The sequence below is a fragment of the Paroedura picta genome, chromosome 1, assembly GCF_049243985.1.
Source record: "Paroedura picta isolate Pp20150507F chromosome 1, Ppicta_v3.0, whole genome shotgun sequence".
Taxonomy (NCBI): Eukaryota; Metazoa; Chordata; class Lepidosauria; order Squamata; family Gekkonidae; genus Paroedura; species Paroedura picta.
In genome coordinates, this window is record NC_135369.1 from 44,955,097 (window position 1) to 44,964,165 (window position 9,069).

Consider the following 9,069-nt stretch of genomic DNA (forward strand, 5'->3'; position numbering starts at 1 on the left):
CGTAATGGCTGCTATGCGTGGAAGGCATGGTCAAGCACAGAACAATTGCCATAGGGGCTGGGGCCAATCAGAAAATGTTCAAAGCCAACCATCCTCCCATGATAGATGGAGCTGTTTCTTAATGAGAGCTCCCCACAGACACAAAGGTAATGCCTCCTGGACTCTGCTCAAGTACCTGCTGTCCTAGTGAGATGGAAGAAAGCCCTGAGAGCCCGCATGGTGAAGTGATTAAGTTCAGAGACCTTTTATCTGTTGAGCCAGTCTTGATTCCCCACTCCTTCACATCCAGTCAGCTGGGCGACTGCGGGCCAATCAGTTCTCTTTCATAGAATCATAGAGTTGGAAGGGATCTCCAGGGTCATCTAGTCCAGACCCCTGCACATTGCAGAGCTCTCTCAGCCTCACCTAACTCACAGGGTGTCTGTTGTGTGGAGACGAGGTAGGCGATTGTAAGCTGCTTAGGGACTCCTTTGGGTAGTGAAAAAGGGGGTATGAAACTCCAGCTTTTTTCCGATTGGCTTTTCATTTTGGGGAAGAAGGAAATGAGCCCCCATCAACACAACAGCAGGCACCTTGGTTTCTATGAGTACCATGCTGGAGATTGCAGCTTTAAGTTGCGATGCCCATGACTGCACTTGTTCGTTTTTTTCATGTGTTCTGCCCACTGAGTCACAGCCCCTTTCCCAGAGATGGTGATGGAGACAGTGGGATTTGGGTCAAGGATCAATTCTTAAACATTAACAGACATATCACAACAATTGATGGTGAAGAGATCAAATGTGTTCAACAATTCATTTTTCTGGGATCACAAATCGATGTGAGTGGCAATTGCAGTATGGAAATAAAACATCGAATGCTCTGGGTTGTTCAGCAATGATGAGCTTGAACCGAACATGGAAAAGCAAGGACATAAGCCTGACTACCAAATGCAGATTTGTTAGATCTATACTATTTTCAATAGCTACGTGTGGTTGTCAAAGTTGGACGATGAAAAAACGCACAAGAGAAGAACCGCTTAATTTGAATTCTGGTGTTGGAGAAGGCCTCTGTGGATTCCATAGACAGCAAAAGTCACAAACAAGGAAATATTACAGTGCATAAAGTCTGATATCTCATTGGTAGGTGAAATCACTACTGGCTCACTTACTTCGGCCATATCATGCGATCCAACTCAATGGAGAGAGCAATTATGCTAGGAAAAAGCAAACCAGGCTGACAAAGAACACGGTGGCTAGACACGATCAAAATGGACACCGGCCAGAACATTGCATAGCTGAGGGAGGCGGTGTGGGATCGGGGATCATGGTGGTAAAACAAGTCCAGCTAGGAAGTTTGTCTTAGCTCCGTAGCCCAAGAATTTGTGTTTGCCACTATCTGTTTATTTTCCCTAAGTCAGCCTTTCTCAACTTTTTTACTGTTGAGAAACCCCTGAAACAGTACTCAGGCTTCAAGAACTCCCAGAAGTGGTCTGATCCTACAGAATATTGTTGGGAAGCATAGCTTCCCACATGCCCACCCGGGCCCCCTCCCCCTCCCACCCCCTCCAGGCGCATATTGACCATTTGGGGAGTGGTGGGTGGGTTGACATGACCATATATGGTCATATGATGATAAATGTTGAATGAATTTTTAAAATAGATTAAAAATCAATTAATTCCCACCTATTCTGGAAAATCTTCCTGGACTGTCAAGAAACCCCAGGGATTTATAAAACCCTTTTTGAGAGAGCCTGTCCTAAGTGCAAGAATGCTTAGAAGGGGATGAAGGGTGTAATCTGCCACATGCTACATTGCGGAGCAGGCAAATCAACATGACACGAGAACCTCCCTCAGATTGTTTGCATTTAACTGCTGGGTGTTGTGATTGCTTTTCCAGGGTGTAAAGTGTGATGAGTTAAGTGCCCATGACCTTGCCAAGGACTTCTGACTACCTTTTTGCTTGCCTCTTTCTCTGATTCATCCCTAGAAACAAATGAGAGATTTGATTATTGTAGGATAACTGATGATGTCAAGTGGCCATTAAGCCTCAATCTTAGAACTTGTGCAGTCATTAATATGTTGCTTTATGGTGCCATTTCTGGCCCTTCATATCTGAAAATCATTGAGGGTGACTGGGAAGGAATTTGCTTCTGAGGGAAAGTTTATATAGCCGTGGAACAGCGGTTAAAGAGCATTTAAAACTGTTGTTCTTGGGAGTGCTGCATTACTAGTACTGATGTAGCTAGGTTGCTGTTGGGTACTGTTGTTTCAGATGTGCATTGGTCTGTGCTATGCAGTTAATTTGTGACTTCGTGCAATTTCTGTTCCATTTAATGAAATTTAGAACTGACTGCTCTCTGGGCAGCTTCTGATCTTCCTCATTGCTCAGGGCATTCCCCGGCTTATAGAGATGGTTTTAGAATAGTGATCGACAGCAGGTGCTTATCTGTTAACTTGGAAGTAACACTCAGGATGGTACTGTTAGCCACTGGATTTGGGGAGTACAGATGCAGGATCCAGCCCATGTTTGCAGGCAGGGAAATAAAATCATATATAGGCCATCTAGTCCACCCCCTGCTCAATGCCAGATCAGCCTAAGGCATCCAGGATCAGCCTAAGGCATCCAGCCGCTGCCTGAAGACTCCCAGTGCAGGGTCAGCTTATTCCCAATCTCTGGCTTCTGTGCATGTTGGTATTGTGCACAAATACATCTTGTGTACAGGGCTATGAGATCAGGAAAAAAAGGGTTTTTCACAGTCAAAGAGTTTTACATGTATTCATTTATACACGGGCAAGCACTATGCAGTGTGCAGAATCCCAGTTTCTGCTCCTTGTGCTTGTTGTTGTGTGTGTATAGAGTTAGCGTTGTGAGAGACTCTGTGGTTTAGCACGTGGCATGTTGGCTCTGAATCTCTGCTCAGCCATGCTCCTCAATCCCACTGTAATGTACTTGGCCATATTATGAGGCTAATACAGGATGGGGCCCCATGTATACTGCCCTGACCTCCTTGGAAAGAATATAAATACCGTATTTGCCAGCGTATAGGATGACCCCCCCCAACATTTCCAGTCAAAATATAGAGTTTGTCACCATTGTATGGCTGCAGTGCGACCGCAGCACCTCCGACCCGCTCCTGCATCTCCCTGTGACTGGCACTAGTGCGCATGTGCGAGCTCTGCGTAGACAAGGGGCGGGCCGGAGTGCTGCTGCTTCCCGCCGAGCAGAATGGGCCGGTCACGCCGAAAAGGCTGGCACCCCTGTCTCGCTGCTGATGCTCGCTGCAGCCACGCTGATGACCTGCCACGGCTGTGCTGGATACCTTGCAATACTGGATGGTATGTAGACTGAGGTGGGCGGGCATCAGGAGGCAGCTATGTCTATCCCAACTGAAGTGCACCCGGCGTATAGGACGACCCCCCCACTTGGAGGCATGTTTTTCAGGGGGGAAAAGTAGTCTTCTACGCCAGCAAATACAGTATATAAGAAATAACATGGCATAAGCCCTGGTGGGCAATATTCTGTTTCTAAAAGGGCACAGTGAGGCTTGCCATGTCTTTTAAAGACGTGGCCATGCTGCTGCTGCATCTCTAGAAAGCAGCCCAATGCACACACAAGTTCATCACAGGAAGCTTTTCCTGTCACTGGAATGACATGTAAGGAACGTTTCATGTGGCGGATGGCCATGATGCGCATGAGAGCAGAGTAAGATTTAAAATGAGGGGCAAGCCTTGCTAGGTGGAGGCTTGTTGGATGAAGTCCATATATCTGTGTGCCTAATAAGATCCTTGAATGATCGCTTCTCTCCCCCGGGGCATTTTATTGTACCGGAGCTCTACAGGTCTTGATTTTTATCTGAGTGCTTATTTCCGGTGGCCAGGACATGTTCTGGGAGTGTTGATTGATTTCCAGACTGTGATTTTATGGGCCATTTTGAAACTATTACTCTGCCTTGTAACTCCTAGGCTGGCGGTGCTGACGTGAGGCCGGAGTTCTTCATCATGGAATCGGTTGCCTTTTTTGGTAATTGGTTTTTTGGGGCGGAGTTGTCTTACTTTAAGATGGAATATAAATCGGACTAAGAAGCGTCTCCGCAGTGATCCCTAGATTGTCATATGCCCAGTAAAAGTGCTTCGGTGACATTTTACTCTGTCATGATGTTTTCACTTTTGACTTTCTTTCCACATCTGTTTCTTTTCCAGATGTGAATACATGGGGCTTGGGTGTCTTTCTGACTGCTCAGAACTTCAATCATTGTCCCTTTAAGAAACTGCCAGTGGATCTTCTCTCCCCTGTTCCTCCCCTGTTCCTTCCCTGCTCCTTTCATTGGGCCTCCTTCTCCACAGCTGGATCAGGCTTGCTGCAGCAGGGTGGGTGTGGCAGGGGAGTGGGCAGAAGTCTGAAGAAGGAATTAGGCAAGCGAAGCTGCGGTAGCTTGGTCTCCTCTGCCTTGCAACTCAAATATATCCCCCCATCTTCATATGACTTTCCTGTGTTAGTAAAGTGACCACCTGTAATGTAGACATCCGGGGGGCCATAGTGCAGGTCGGATGATTAAGAAGTATTTCCTTACAGTACTACAGAGAAAAATATTAGGGGGTTGGAATGGGAGGCCCCTGCCTGTTTATCTTTAAGCTCCAAACTGATCCATAGCTTTGATTGTGTATCCCCGGAGCTGAGGACAGCATGGGAGCCCTCTGGAGAATGAGGGAGGGGGATTGTGTTAGCGCAATTGTTGCTGGGCAGGAAGGCATTTAGGAGGCTAGCAGGATGACCCATGAGGTGCCTCCCAACTCTATTATTCTATAATTCTAGGATGGCTGGCAAGTTCCTAACAGCCCTTCTCCTTGGCTGGCACTTTTCTCCCTTCCCCTAGCCCACTTATACTGGAGGAAGTCAGTGAGAAGAGGAAGAGTGGAGTGAGGAAGGTGGTGAATAGAATGGGCCAACAAGAGAATATCCGGGAAGTGAAGGAAAGAGAGCAGCAATGGATATTTCTTGCCATCTTTTGTTCCTGCACATGCCCCTGGCAGTTTTTTATTTTGGTTTTTATATTCTGTTTTGTATGTATGATTTTAAGTGCATGGTAAGTCTGGGAAAGTATAAGAAATGTTTATATGGGCAAGCATTCTCTCCATGGTCATTATCATGTGACTGTTTCACCATTAAGGTTAGGGTATTCCCCTGTATTTTAGTATGATCAGATACTAAGGCGTGGCCCTTGGCTGTCCTCTCACATTTTATTGGCATTTTTTAAAAAGTTGCTTAGGGCTTGACTTGCAAGAAAGGAATGTTTGTAGGTTGTAAGAAATCGAGACATTCTACATTTTTCAGGTTTCATGAAAACCTGCAGTTTTTTGGTGGCTCTGGAAGGGTTTCGTGGATGGTTGGGAGTTAATTAATTTTTATATATTTTTAAAAAATTGTTAAACATTTATTGGGTGATATGACCATATATGGTCATGTTGACCTGCCTTCCCCTTCCAAAATGGCCAGTGATGTACCTGGAGGGGGTGGGAAGGGGTGGGGCCCGTGTGGGCGTGTACACAGCTATGCTTCCCAACCATTTTCTGCCAATTCTGGGGTTTCTCAAAGGCTGAAGAATGTTTCAGAGGTTTCCCAGGGGTAAAAAAATTGAGAAAGGCCGTTATATATGAAGCCAAAAAGTTATGCAAGTATTTATGAGTATACTCTTGTGCCTGAACATGTGTACTCCATAACAGGGAGGGCAGTAGTATTAGATGGTTCCAGCCGTATTATCCTGGTTCATGATCATTTTTAAGGGGGGGATGATTTGTTTGGCGAAATACATTTCTGGCCCCCAGAGAGCCAGTTTGGTGTAGTGGTTAGGAGTGCAGACTTCTAATCTGGCATGCCAGGTTCGATTCTGCGCCCCCCCACATGCAACCAGCTGGGTGACCTTGGGCTCGCCACGGCACTGATAAAACTGTTCTGACTGAGCAGGGATATCAGCGCTCTCTCAGCCTCACCCACCCCACAGGGTGTCTGTTGTGGGGAGAGGAATGGGAAGGCGACTGTAAGCCGCTTTGAGCCTCCTTCGGGTAGGGAAAAGCGGCATATAAGAACCAACTCTTCTTCTTCTACTATTGTCTGCAGAACAGCACATTCAAATACAGATGCTGGCCATCCTTGCAATGTGTCTTTCTTACTGTTGGGGTATATTTGTTTGTGATGCTGGTGAAGACTGCACCAAGACTGGATACTGAGAAACCTCATGCTCTCAAATGCCTACTTTTGTAGCTAGAAGGAAGATTTGTATGTTACACTTGCAACTATGATTGGTTTTGAATGACTTTGTGATTGCAAGCGTCAGTTTAGTTGATTACCTTAATTATAGGTGATGCTGTTAGCTATACTTAGTCATCTTTACGTAACAGTTTCTATTATTAGAATATCTCCTTTCCCCCCTTCAGTTAATTTTGCTGGGTGCCTATTCTTGATGGCTGCCTAAAAATGTTGCTGCAGAAAATAGTATAGCTGATTTTAAAGAATGACTTCAGGGGGAAAATGTTTGTCCCTAGTTTTAAAAATGCAATGTGTAACAAATTTAAAATGGCAATAGTTGAGATGAGATGCTTTAAAGTTGTTTGGCAGGAGCTTGTAAATGGAGATGGTAAAACCTTTTATTGGAGGGCTAGAAGTCATCAGAAGATTCTCTAGATCAGTGGTTCTCAACCTTCCTAATGCTGCGACCCTTTAATACAGTTCCTCATGTTGTGGTGACCCCAACCATAAAATTATGCAAGTGTCCTTTCCCAGAAATGAAACCAAAACTTAACGGCTTTTATCAATGGTCAGGCATGAAATGAAAACAGCGTATATAAAATACAAGTGTTACAAAGAATGTTATATATGGAGTTAGTCCCTATACATAAAATGACATTATACACTGTGGACATTAATCAATTCTGTGGAACAAAAGGCCAGATAAAACAAATTGTGGCCTCTAATGTTTCAAGAGCAGGCCCTGGTCAAGGTAAGTATCATGTAAGAGTGTCCAGTAAGTGTCATTTTTGATCCAACCTTCATCCAAAGTGTGCTGCATTCCACTTGTTTTGATCAGTAAGTAAGTATACACAAGATGAAGTGCTTTGTGCAAGCCTGAATTAAACGCTGGGGGTGGTCTGGCAGTGACACCTTGAAGACTGGGAACATTTATGAGCCTTTGTGTCATTGGCTGTCACTTCCTCAGATATGCAGAGGGAACGTAAAGTGAGGATTATTTTTAAAGGGCAGATTACTGGGGGAGAGGGAGTGAAGTGGGTGAGAAATCAGTCCTGAGCATTTAAAGAGTAAAAGGCTAGGGACAGGATTGTATATATGGCTGCAGACCTAGAAAGACTACTCTTGATATTGGTCCCTGTGGAATAACAATGGCTTCCCGCCGCCTGGGCCAGAGTGCAGGAGCGGCGTCTTTCCACATAGACTGCAACAATCTCATTCTCACAAATTTTATCTCTATTAGCCAGAAATTCAACTGGCAAAGCTTTCTTGAAAAAGCTGTGCCTTTTGAATTTCTGATAATCAAAAAGGCCTAGGAATTTCTGTTAGGAATAATAATGGAAGACTGAAATCCAGAATATTTTACATACAAAAATACTAATCCACCATCTGTCATAGACTGAGACAAGGTACTGCTCTGTGCTTTATCCATTGCGTGAAGGAAACTTTCACGATCGGTTCACAGAGATTTCTTTACACTAATCTGCATTTTGTGACATGGAAGGAAGTGGAAGTCTAGGCTCAGACGTTTTCAAAGAATGTCTTCAGGAATCCTACTTGTGATGACATAGTTACAACGGTTAGGTCTGCCATAGAAAAGCATTCTTGCATGAAAGAGAGGATCACTGGTACTTGTAAGAGCATTTATTCTCAGTGGAAGGAATCCATCCAGACCCTTATATGACTGTATCATATAAGGCTTGAAGAAAAGTGGGGCTTTCTTATGCCTTGAATAAAACTTGGTTGGTCTTAAAGGTGCCACTGGATTCAAACTGTTCTGTCATAAGTACCAGTGGTCCTTTCCCCGAGGATGGAATTGCATGCCGCAAGAAACATGTAGCTGCCATTGCAAATTATATACCTGTACAGCATTCTTCCTTTCCACAATGTAAAGGAAGCCCTACCCCATGTTCCAACAAGGCTTGCATCTTCCTGTTCCTACCAGTAGCCACCACTGATATGGGAAATACATAAATCAATGCTATCAGGACACGGGGTGAGTTTGATTAAATATTATATTATGGAATGAGAATTTGGTGCATGGATCTTGTTTTGGGCAGCCGCTCTGTTTCTTGCAGTGGTTCGTTCTGTCCCGAGGGCCTTGAACAGGATTGGGATTTTGGTTCACTCCCCCGCTGAGTTCTTGAGTACATCTCCAATGATACCACTTTCCGTCCAATTGCTGTAAATTCAGGATGCCTGACTTCAAACCTTAACAGAAGAAGATCTTGGCCGTCCTGTTCTTGTGTTTTAGGATATTTCCCCCTTTGTCATTTAAATCCTTCTGGGAAGATTTTCAAAAAGAACATAAGTTACTTAGGAGTATCGGTTGGCTGCCCTCAAAGCCCTTTCCCTGTTTCCAAGAGAGCTGTAAGTGGTACTGTGCAGTTGTAAACACTTGTATTGCTTTGTTGGGGTAAGCTCATTAGCACATCTTTCTGTTGCATGTGGAAACAATGGCTGAGTCATTTAGCAACTGGTGTCACATCACAGTGGGTTAGCACTTCAGAGCTCACAAATACATTTCAGACCCTTCTGTGCCATTCTCTTGACTAGGAAAAGGGCAAGCTATTTGTTGAGTCATACAAATAAATGCTGAGTAATTATTTTGCTACATTACCCTTTCATCTCAATGAATGCAGGGGCAATTAACCCTTTTGTCAATAAAACGGTGAGGTGACGGTTTTAACAATTAAGCTCTTTTGACGCTGGGCATGACAAATGATTGGAGTTTTGTGCTTGTGAAAATGGGAGATGAGACAGAAAAGGGTGAGCTTCAAGTTGATGCTGAATGCAGAAGTTTATTCTGACAAAATAATAATCAGAAAAAGGCCAACATAGTTGTTTTTT

At 44.3% G+C, this 9,069-nt stretch overlaps 1 protein-coding gene across 2 annotated transcripts in view; it reads left to right on the top strand.

Moving 5' to 3' along the window:
• The window catches only part of LOC143837083 (phosphofurin acidic cluster sorting protein 2-like), a 179,746-nt gene that overhangs the window by 14,396 nt on the left and 156,281 nt on the right, over positions 1-9,069 (top strand). The gene's annotated exons all lie outside the window — the stretch shown is intronic.